Source organism: Herpailurus yagouaroundi, unplaced genomic scaffold (genome assembly GCF_014898765.1).
Source record: "Herpailurus yagouaroundi ecotype Mexico unplaced genomic scaffold, PumYag 287, whole genome shotgun sequence".
In the NCBI taxonomy this organism is placed as follows: Eukaryota; Metazoa; Chordata; class Mammalia; order Carnivora; family Felidae; genus Herpailurus; species Herpailurus yagouaroundi.
In genome coordinates this window covers 61,629-73,323 of record NW_024412504.1, presented here as the reverse complement: position 1 = coordinate 73,323, position 11,695 = coordinate 61,629, and the positions used below count along the sequence as shown (strand labels likewise).

Here is an 11,695-nt window from a genome sequence, read left to right as displayed (position 1 = left end):
AGCTACAGATCCCTCGCAACACACGAGGAGGGCATCTGGCTTCCGAACACCTTGCTTCTGCTCACTCCCAGACCAGCCAGAAGGGTCCTCTGCCTTGGCTTGCAGGATTACACTGATCCTGGCTCTCTGGGTTACACTGATCCTGGCTCACTGGGTTATACTGACTCTGAATCACTGGGTTATACTGATCCTGGCTCGCTGGGTTATACTGACTCTGGCTCACTGGGTTATACTGATCCTGGCTCGCTGGGTTACACTGATCCTGGCTCACTAGGTTATACTGATTCTGGCTCACTGGGTTATACTGATCCTGGCTCACTGGGTTATACTGACTCTGGCCCCCTGGGTTATACTGATCCTGGCTCGCTGGGTTATACTGACTCTGGCTCACTGGATTATACTGATCCTGGCTCGCTGGGTTACACTGATCCTGGATCACTGGGTTATCCTGATCCTGGCTTGCTGAATCACACCGACAGCCATTAGACTCTCTCCATGTGTCCAGGGCGCTTTGTTAACAAACCAACACCCTCAGTACTCTGTGAAGGAAGCACAGGCACTGTTCCCATAAGGAAGAAAGCGATGTCTCATAGTTTATCACTTTTCCAATTTTGTGTCCTGTTTGGGTTCTATATGCCCCAGAAGTTAGTGTCATAAGACAATAACAGTTATTCCGCTGACACAGCTGAGATTTGGGCTGGCCTTGGGTGGGGCCAGCCTGTCCTTGCTCCGCTGTGCAGCGTCATCTGAAGATGACAGGGTGTCTCAGGTCTCCCAAGGTACGAGCCCAAAGGAGGGCTTGGGGGGTAAGAGCAGAATCCGTACCACCTTTCTTGACCAGGCTTCAGAAATCTCCGGTGTCACTTCCAGCACGTTCTGTCCCTGAAGACAATGCACTGATAGTCCATGGAAGGGGAGTTAAAGTCTACTTCGAGGGGAAGGAGTGTTAAAGAATTCACACACAGGTCTTAAAACCCCCGCACAGAGCAAGACAACGGTCTTAAGATTTGAACCCAGACAGCAAGGCTCCAAGGACATATGCTCTTGGCACCCCCACCCCACCTCTTCTTTTCTGGGGAAAAGGCTGTCCTCAGGCCCAAGTGCACCACAGGTGTCCAATAAATGGTTTCTTGTATCCCGCAGACTGTAAAAAGCCACAGGCCCGAGGACCCGAAATGACCCTCACTCTCGCCTCCAGAGCTCAGTGAAAAAGTGGGCAGAGAGTTGCGAGCGGGAAACTTCCGGGGGCCGCTGGTTGGAATCACTGATGAGATCCCCGAGACGCCTCCGTGTCATCTGCCCCACCACGGGCTCCGATGGGGGAAGAGCCGGCCTTCCCTGTTCAGTGTTTCCATAGCAACCCACAGCGGGCCCGGTTTCAGCGGGGCCGCATCCCAGCCGACAGCCACTGGACACAAGACACCCTTTCCGGCGGCTACTTCTAGGAGCAAAACCAACCGGCGCACGGGGGCTAAGGACGGCTATCGTCTTGGCACCAGTGACGGGATCTGTTATTCTGGAAGCAGCAAGACAATGGGGGAGGCTTAGAGACAGAAAGGAGCGGCCTCCGATTCTTGTTTGGATGGCCTGGGAATAAAACAAAAACAAAAACAGAGATCACCTAAGTCAGCAAATCAGTTTCAGCCATTCATTGATTCAGTCAACAAACTTTCATGGCGCATCTGCTCCGGGCCAGAAGGTCTTCTAGTTGCTGAACCGCAAACAAAAGGTCTGTTCTCTTGGGGCTGGCGATAAACGGAATACATCTGAAGTGAATCGTTGCACCAGCTGGTGGCAAACGCTGTGGGGAAGCTAAAGTGGGGTGGGGAGGAGGGGGGGCGGGACAAGGGCAGGGGGCGGCCTGAGCCAGCCTCGCCGAGAAGGAGGCAGGCAAGCAAAGAAAATTAACCTGGAGAAAAGTACATTTTAAACCCGACGTTGAAGCCTCTTAGGTGAGGACGTGAGAGTATATTTTGCAGGAGCAGCAGCTGATACGGAGAAACTGGGGTTGGTAGCTTGGTCTGTTCTCCGTACCGGCATTTAAGCTGTTTTCGGAGCATGACGATTCTGGGGATGTGACCCAGTCGGGGCCCAAGAAAACTGGAGGCCTGATTTCTAGTCTTTCTGGTGATTCATCTGCCTAGCGAATATTTCGAGAACACTCACCACGTGCCACTGAGGCCCGTGTTGAGCACTGGTTTTTCAGTTGTGTGATTGTGGACAAAGCACCTCTCGGAGTTGGATGGGTTAGGTCAGAAGCAGTAACCGCGAGGGCTTTTGGGTCAGTCGAGGGAAGACAGAGTTCATTTGCACACAGGAGGGGTTGATCAGGACGGACTCATGCTCTCTGAGGTTGGAACAGGGACTTAAGAGAAGAAAAGGGGGCATCTGGGTGGCTTAGTCCGTGAAGCGTCTGATTCTTGGCTTCGGCTCAGGTCACCATCTCGCGGTTCACGAGTTCGAGGCCCTCACTGGGGTGAAACCCTCTTAGGATTCTTTCTCCCCCCTTCTCTCTCTGCCCCTTCCCTACTCACGCTCTCTGTCTGTCTCTCAAAATAAATACACTTTTAAAAAAAAGAGAGAGAGAGAGAGAAAGAAGAGCCTGATGTGTGTCTGACCAAGCAAAGGGAGGGGGCATTTTCTCTGGGTGTCACCTTTGACAGAAGCTCTGGGCTAGACCAGTGCCCCACAGGAGATGGCATCTTTCGAGGAGACATTTCGTCAGGATTCTTCCGACTGAAAGTGACAGAAACCCAAATCAAAAAAACTGAAATGGGGGCGCTTGGGTGGCTCAGTCGGTTGAGCGTCCGACTTCGGCTCAGGTCACGATCTCGCGGTTCCTGAGTTCGAGCCCCGCGTCGGGCTCTGTGCTGACAGCTCGGAGCCTGGAGCCTGCTTCCGATTCTGTGTCTCCCTCTCTCTCTGCCCCTCCCCCGTTCACGCTCTGTCTCTCTCTCAAAAATAAATAAAGATTAAAAAAAACAAAACAAAAAGACTGAAATGAAAGGAGTATATTAGCTTATGTAAATGAAAGCCTGAGGCATTTGCAGCTTCAGGTACAGCTGGATCCAGGGTTTCAGTGACCTGGAATCTGGAAATGTGGCTCTGTTTCCCTTCATCTCTCAGATCCGCTTGCCTCCTGGTTGGCTTCACTCCTGACTGACAGCAATGATAATGAGAAGCAACCCTGGGCCTTTATTCTGCCGACACGGCAACTGTCTTGGCAAGAAAACGGTCTCCTTTCCAGTCGGGGCAGCTAAGATCCCAGGTTCGACTCTGATTGGACCAACCGGGTCACGTGGCCACAGCCTGCCAGCGACCGAGGCCGCGCAAGGGATGGGCCAGGCCTCGGGTCAACGTGCCCCTTCCTGGACCCAGGGATGGACCCAGCCCCACCCAAACCACACGGACTGAGTGCGGGGGAGGGGTGTTCCCACCAAATAGGACGTGGTGTTGTCACCAGTTGGAGGAATAGACCCTGATGGTCAGGAAGACCCAGCGCCCACGACACAGACCAAGGACCCTGCTGCACAAATTCCTCCCCTCGTATGAGGAATGGCCCCTGGGGGCAACCCTTTCCTCGCCCGCGAAATGCGGTTGGAATTCATTTCTCACCCCAAATCCGTCCAGACGGCGCGTGGCTGGTGAAGAAGGATGGGCTGGGAGCACACCGCTGGATTTTAATGCTTTGAAGACGACTTCTCCTCCGTCTGTTTAAGGATTACTATTCCTTGAAGAATTCAGCTCCACACGATAAGTGTTAATACCTTATTTCTTGGGGGACTCTGCAGCCTGGAGTTGGAATTGATTGTGAACAGAATAAAATAATTTGCTTTTTATCAGCATCCTCCACAGAAGCTTGTTTGCAGCCAGGATGGGCCTCAGAGGAAAATGCTTCACCTCCCTAATCCCTCCATGAGATTCCTAAATCACACCCGTCACTCAGAGCCACTCAGACAGAAATGACCGGCGCTCTGTAATAATAAAAACAGAATTAGGGTCGCTGTCACCTCCCGCTGATGGCTCCTTTAGGGGCCGGACGCCAGCAGGACTTAGCTGTCGTGGAGGGCAGCAAGGACTTACGGGCTCTGCTGCGCAGGACAGAAGGTCGTGGGCCGACAGCAGAGTCACAGGCCACTGATGGAGGGAACGCATCCCTGTAGTCACCTTGCACTTTGGTAGGAGCACAGGCAGAACCGAGTAAGCCATCCTCCGAGGTAAATGCACGGTCCGCATCCTTGTGGCCAAACGTGGCTCATTAGATTCACTCGCCACCCACCAGAAGGGGAAACAGAGAGAGTGGAAGAACAGAGAGGTTAAGTAAGCTCCCACATTTGCACAGCCAGCTCGGGAGGGAGCGAGAGCCAATCTCTATAGACTGTGGGCTCCTTACCTGCTTCTCCTCAGGCAGGCGAGTACCCAGAGAGGCAGGACGTTGCACTTCACATATAGGAACGCCTCTGACCCTCCCCAGGGGTCAAACCTAGGATCATCTCACGTTGAGGATGAGGAAACTGAGGCATAAAGGGCTTGGGTACCGTGGCCAAGGTCACATGGCCCGTGAGTGGCGGAGCTGGGGGATGAACCAGGGAGGCCACTCCGGGACCCGTACATATGGCCCCCGTCTTCTACGACTTTCAACCAGTGGGGCAGTGGATTTTCCCTGTTCAATTTTCCCTGGTTCGATCGTTCTTCTGTGCTAACTCTCCAAGTAATCGGGCCCATTTTAATGCAACTTCACGGGTTTCGGTCTTATTTTAGCATCGATGTGATCAGGACACCACATTCTCTTGACCCAAAGGAAAAAATATTGCAAGAAGTTGCCTCACAAGGAGGTTTTCCGGAAGGAACCACCTGGGTAATGAGGCGAGCGTCTGGGTCTCTCACCTCTGTCAGATCACCGCGTGCTGAGGTCTGGATCTTTCCCTGCTCCTGTCAGTGTGGCCCCACTTTGGTCTGTCTTGCTCACCGCTGTCTCTGTCTCTGGGCTCCGAGCACAGAGCCCGCGCTCGCTGGTTGTCCAATGAATCTCTCCCTCTCTCTGCCTCAGTCTCGGTCTCTGTCTGGCTCCATCTCTCTGCCCTCTAACTTTCCAAGGCTTGTTCTACACAACGTGCCCAAGACCCCTGATGTGGAGCTGTCCGGATGGAACACGAACCAGACCCCGACCCCAGTGCTATCTCTCCAGGAAGGAGACGGATGGACCCAGGCCTGTGGTGATCGGCGTCCGGGTTGGGGGCCTGATTACCTGTCTATGGAGCATTGATTTATGGGTATTCTCCGTCTTTTCCAAGACTCTGGATTGCAGCTAATTTACCGGCGGTCTTAAATCACCCCCGCCCCTCACGCCGCGAAGCCACACGCAAGGCACCATCTATCATGTGCCTCCAGGAACCACTGACTCGAATAAAACACAGGCAGGGAAGAGAAATACCCACCTCCCTGCCAAGGGCGGGGACTCGGGGGGGAGCTGGCTGTGTGCAATTTATCCAGAAACGGTGGCGGCCCACACACGGCCCGCTTAATTTCATGTTTGGCTGCTGATGGGTTTTCATTTATAGATAATATAAACAGGTTGACAGGGCCCTAATTAACTGATTTGTGGTCCTTTGGGAACAAACGGTTATTAATATTCATAAACATTTGTAACGCTCAGGCAGATGCCCGGCCCCAACATGATCATAATATGTCCTCAACTGCGTGCACCTGTGATTTCTGATTTGTCTCTTGCCCGGGGACACCGGAGGGCGTTGACAAGTGCTGATGGCCCCTTGCCAGGAGATGGGCCCATGTCCTGATCCCACCGTTAATGCGAGATCTGCCAACTACAACTTGCTGGGTTTTCCGCCACCCTTCTTTCCTCTCTGGGCGCCCTTGGCCTAGCTCTCCTCCGATCCCGCTCTGAATCTCTTTGAGACGGGCCGAGAACTCCCTCCTTCGGGAAGCCTTCCTGGATTGATCTCGCTCCGTGGTGATGCCGTCTCTCCATAGCGTAGTCTGTTGGTACGGTGCAATTATTCACAGGAGGGCGTGGTTTTTAATGTTTTGGGGCTAGCTTATCCAAGAATGTTCTGTTTCGTGAACTTTTCCTGAAATCAGGGACAGATCAATTTCTCCCTTTGGCAGTGGAGTGCCTCTTATGCAAAGTCAGTTGCCATGGTGATAAGTAAATAACACCCCAAACAGCCACGAGTCTCTACCTGCTTCTGTCTGTTAATCGTCTCGCCACAGCCCCGCAAAGCAGGTACGAGGATCGTCCCCGTCTTCCGGATGAGGAAACTGAGGCACAGAGAAGCCTGGGAACTCAGCCAAGACCTTAAGTCAGTGAACGGCCCAGTCAAAATTTCTCTTAAAAAAAAAAAAATCTCTGAAAGTACTCATAATATCCAGTCCATATTTAATGCAACGACTTTAAAACTTTCTTTCTCGAGGCGCCTGGGCGGCTCAGTCGATTAAGCGTCCGACTTCAGCTCAGGTCATGATCTTGGGGTTTGTGAGTTCAAGCCCCGCGTCGGGCTCTGTGCTGACAGCTCAGAGCCTGGAGCCTGCTTCGGATTCTGTGTCTCCCTCTCTGCCCCTCCCCTGCTCGTGCTCTTTCTCTCTCTCTCTCAAAAATAAATAAACAAACAAAAATTAAAAAAAAAAAACAAAAATTAGCCAGAGGCCCGCTGAGAGGCTGAGCCACGTTCTGGACTAGAAGTATTTTCATAGCTCATGAACATATGGAAAGGATTGGGCTGGAGGAGACATCAGCGTTCTCATCGTCCCACTGCCTGCCCTGCCTGGCACAACACCACGCATCAGAACGTCCCCAACACTTAATGACCCACCCTGTCACAGAACCTTCCAGTTACCCAGTGCCCTGTGTCCAGGGCACCATCCATCAGCTTCTGGAAACGTGAACCATGTCTCGCAAGGGGCGAGGGGCTTGCTTACAGTTTATTTGACTCTTCAGGCCTTGCATTTCTTCTTAAGCATCCGAGCCTCAGGGTCTGTGGGTTCCGACCAGGCAGCCATGTCCCAGCTCTCCTGCGGAGCCCTGGGGATGGCGGCGCCCTCCTCTCTGGAAAACAGTGGGGTAGCACCCAAAACTGGGCGTGGCTCAGGCTCTAAAATTACTGAACAAAGGGAAGATCAAGTGCAGGAATGACTGACTCTAATTCAAACCCCAGAGACACCCCCAACTTGGGTAGACGAGCCCAAGTGGACTGGCCCCCGGGCAACAGAGACCCAGCGAGGGAAGAGCTCAGACCCTCTGAGTCTCCACCTCCTACTGGGCGGGGCTCCATGCAGGGGCGTGGCCGGCTGGGGTATTTACATGCATTTCCATAGGCCATGTTTAATTACTAGCATTATCTTTGCTTTCATATCTGTCGTCAACCTGAAGATAATCGTCCCATGTTTTATTTTCTGCCAGGGGTATCCAGTTGTATTCATGTCGGATGCAAGTCTACTGCGGTCCTGGCAGTAAAAATACCCGCTCAAGGGACACGGATTTTGGAGAGCACGTGATGGGACGGGATGGATGAGAGCCGGATGCCGGACCTCTCATTTACCGACCGTGTGACTTTGGGGAAGTCATCTGATATTTCTGAGACATACGTCCTCTCTTTTCTAGACTGGTGACTCAACTGAGGACAATTTTGCACACGGGGGACATTTGGCGGTGTCTGGAGACATACTTTTGGCTGTCAGAACCTGGAGGGGAGGGTGCGACTGGTATCTAGCGGGTAGAGGCCAGGGACGCTGCCACACGTCCCACAAGGCACAGGACAGCTCCTTACACAGTGGCCTCGTTCAGCCCGAAGTGTCAACACTGAGGATGTAGAAACTGATGTACGAAAGGTATGAAGAATACTATAATGACTAGCCACGCCTCTCCCTCCCAGACATCAGGAGCGGAAGCCCTCCGCGTGTGCCCGCCCCCCGCCCCGTGCATGCCCCTCCCTCCCTGTAGAGGTAGCCGTCAGTCCAAATCCTGTGGTTGTCATTCTCCTGTACGTCCGCCCCCTATAACAAGGGCACGTAAGTGCAGGTAGACCTCACTGACCTTGGTTTTATTTGCTTTTCCTATTGTCTTTTTGAGACAATGGAAATCATCCCACCTCATTTAACATCTGCAGAAATGAAGCCCAGAGAGGTTGAGTGACTTTTCCTCGGCCACACAGCAAGGCAGGACCCAAGCTGGGCTCAAAGGCCAGTCCTCTGAGTTGACTTCTGGTTTCAAGAGTTGAGCTTGAAGAGCTTTCAAAGAATTTGAAGCACAGGGGTTAATAGAAGTTGATTCTGGGCCTCTCACTCGGGTCAGCCGCTGCTCTCTGGCGTGTGTCAAAAGCATTTTCCCTCCGATTTATTTTGCCTCTCCCTAAGTTGCCATTTCATTTCATAAAGGAGCACGGAGACGGCTGTCTCTCCAGATGGATTGAAAATTGAAGGCTGCCCGGAAGGCCTTTGCCCCTTTCAGGCCAGCCCCTCTGCAGAGCAATGGCCAGCAGGGACAGCAATTTGGCCGCCTCTTATGTTCTTTTTGTTCCTATGAAAAAGCAGTTAAAAAGAAACCGATTTTTGAGAAAATGACCCGGGTGATTAGATGAAATCGCTTCTCTGGCTTTATGCTGCAGCTGAGAAGCAGCAACCGGACTGGAGGAGGGGGAGATGGGAGTCAGGTGGCAGAGGGATCTGGGTCAGTTACTGCCTTTTCCCCCTCCCCCCCGGTTAGGTCAAGGTTGGGGTGTAGACCCACTTCACAGATGACCCCCCAATCTTATTTTTTTTTTCAATTTATTTAATCAAAGGTATGTGCACACAGATGAATCACAGTTTTATAAGGTTTGTTACAGAAGTGGCGTTTTCTCCTTCCCTTTGCTCCAATTTTCTTGCACTCTAGGGTGGCTACTTTCAACACTTTTAGCTGAATATTCTGGTATCTAAATCTAAATAGCATGCTTTTAAAAAGCTCCCAGCCTTCAACAGCTAGGCAGGTGACCAAGGAGACATAATCAGATGCCACTATGTGAAGGACACAGATTAAGCTGCATGCACACCAGCAGCCACTTTATGTTCGTGAGGCACATGCAGCTAATGATGTCACATGGGAAAGGAGAAGATCCCTGTGTCCTATTGCCAAGAAGGAGCCTACTTACCAGGAGGGCCAGGACTATTCCCCAGGTCTTCTGTAACTCCTAGTGTGGTGGCCATTCACTTCATTATAGTAGAGCTGATGATAAGGGTCAAGTTTCCATCAGGTTAGCAAAATCTTCTAGTAACAGTTGCAACAGCAACAGTAATACAGACACTCTCGGTTGTTTACCCAACAGCCCTCACCTTTCTTTTCTTTCCTACAAACAGATTTTGTGTGGAGGAAGGAGCTAGTGATCTCAAGATCTCAGGGAACCTAACCCATCTTAATCGTAGAGGACCAATCTGTACTATAACCATAATGGTACATCTTTTTCCACTTGGTTTGGGAGTTGGCACGTGAATCTCTTCTGGCTCATGAGATATAAGATATAAGCTGGGGGCTGCCCACCCTGAAAAAAAAAAAAAAAAAAAAAAAAAAACAGACAAAACTCATGACAAAATCTTTTGCCCCTGACTCTTTCTCCCTTCTAGGGATGGGAGATCCGGATCTTGGCAACCATCTTGTGACCATGAGGACAAGGAGCCGATATGCTGAGGAAGGTAGGACAGAAGTGTGGGAAGACCCCGAGTCCATGGTGATGTCACATTGCTGCCACACCAACCCAAGGATCTCAGGGCTCCGGAGAGCTTGTTCATATGAGACAAGAAACTGTCTTTGAAGCCTGAGATGGAGTTTGTCAGGTGCTCTGTAATTGCAGCCAAGGGCATTCCCATGGATACCCATATCTCCCCGTTCAGAATGGGCTCTGATTCCCTCCCATTTCCCCCTGAGGTAAGCAGCAAACACATTGTGTGGCCACCACGAAGAGCCACTTTCCAGACCCTCGGAGTACAAACATGAATTGAATCCGGTCTCTAACATCACAACAACCGGGAACCTAAGGGAAGAAACACGCAAAATGGATGTATTCGTCATGACTGCTGCCTGCGTGTCAAGTTCTGTGCTGAGCACTTGACATGGGACCAACCACTTGAGGTCAAAGCTGGTTGAAGAGAGCACCAGCCTTGCCGGAAAATAGTGGTTCTGCCTCTCGTGCACCATCAACCCCGGGTCCACTCTGAGTCTAGGGGCCGGACCTCACGGGTGCGGCCACCCCGGGAGCCAACAGTAGGCTGTAGCCCCAAACCCTGACCCTTCCTCATCTTCAACGAAGTGCGTGTGAGAGCCTCCGCTCCAACGAGGGGGAACCCCAGAAACCCCAGCTTATGAAGACTTGAACCAAACAGGTTCCTCTCCTGAAGGGCAGAGGAACACGTGTCTGTTGGCCTCACAGCATGCGTGTGGCAGGAAAGGTTATAAATAAACTGTCCTCCTTCCCTCCCTCTCTGCTGCCCTCACCCTCTGAATGTTCAGTCTGTGGTTTCTTCTCCCTTTGAAAGCCTCGCCTGGCCTGATGTGAATCCTAATTAAAGTCATGCACAGCGTGACTTTTAATTAGCCTAAGCAACCCCACGAAAGGCGTCAATATTGAGCGGGATGACTGTGCCAAGTGACTCTCCCCCCAAGGATCGGCAGGGTGCCCCAGCTGGTGGGAAGCCTGGCACCCATGCTGGGCAGGGCCATGAAGGGGTCTCGCTGGGCTCAGCCAATCACAGTTTTCATGCGGGGCTGCCTCTTTGTGGCCAGGAGGCAATGACATTTATCAGGCGGTTGCAGATTTATTTCACGTAAACTACACGGGATTGAAAATAGGTCCCAATTAGCGAAGACAACTACCCCCTGAAAGGCATGGCTGGATTTTCTCTCTTGGGGAAAATCAGCAGGGATGAAGGTAGAGGCAGGGGTGTAGACCCCACTTCTGGTCTGGGGGGTGAGGGGGAGTGGCAAGGGTTCTGAATCTAGATAATGAGGAGGTGAGTAAATGGAAGATGAAATCGTTCTTTCCTTAACAGATACAACGATCGGAGCACAGTGATTTCTCAACGCAGAAATGATCTCACTCTTCTTTATTCCCCCAAAGCCGTGGATTTTTCTTGCCTTTGCTCATGAATCAACCAGAAACGTGGCGTGGGGGAGGTGGGGCAGCAGCATTCTTTGCTCAGGAGAATTCATTAGGGATTCTGGAATACTGACATCATAATTCACTCCTAGCACAGCGGGCTGCACCTTGCCCGTGCCCAAGGTTGGGGGATCCATTTAAAGCTGCCGGCAGCCTTCCTGCAAAGACACTGGCTCACAATGGATGGTTGCTTCTGAGCGGGACACCAGGACACCCGCTTAGGGGCCTAGACTCTAACAGCTCCCCCGGTCCATGGAGCTGTCGGCTTAAAGACGGTAAAACATATCAGGGAGCAGGCCTGGGAAACCCTATAGCTCGCAGGGGCAGAAGGTAACTTACGCATGTCAGAAATCGTAAGAAAAGTGGGCAAATAGGATTCCGACGGCCAAAAAGCAGACTTTGGTAAGACACCTGCCTCGCTTGCCTACTGAAACAAAGGTCAAACACTTGGTTAGTGACCGTCTTTCCCCTTAAATTACTCAAGTGCCTTGATCCCTTATTTTATGAGCTTGACGTTTTTTTTTTATTTTTTTATTTTTTTTTTTTAATTTTTT

The 11,695-nt window shown here is 51.6% G+C and overlaps 2 long non-coding RNA genes across 3 annotated transcripts; one reads left to right on the top strand and one right to left on the bottom strand.

Annotated features, from left to right (window-relative positions):
* Window positions 1-1,490: 1,490 nt before the first annotated feature.
* Window positions 1,491-7,293, bottom strand: LOC121021292 (uncharacterized). 2 transcript variants are annotated; one of them, XR_005786486.1, is made up of 5 exons: window positions 6,937-7,293; window positions 4,084-4,237; window positions 3,616-3,792; window positions 2,655-2,736; window positions 1,491-1,587 (listed from the first exon to the last, which is right to left on the bottom strand). It is a non-coding gene; the product is annotated as an uncharacterized LOC121021292 (long non-coding RNA). The 2 variants fall into 2 exon arrangements; XR_005786485.1 differs by lacking the exon at window positions 2,655-2,736 and having other exon boundaries at window positions 6,937-7,283.
* Window positions 7,294-7,421: 128 nt separating this feature from the next.
* Window positions 7,422-10,466, top strand: LOC121021293 (uncharacterized). Its single transcript, XR_005786487.1, has 2 exons — window positions 7,422-7,845; window positions 9,613-10,466. It is a non-coding gene; the product is annotated as an uncharacterized LOC121021293 (long non-coding RNA).
* The last annotated feature ends 1,229 nt before the right edge of the window (window positions 10,467-11,695 follow it).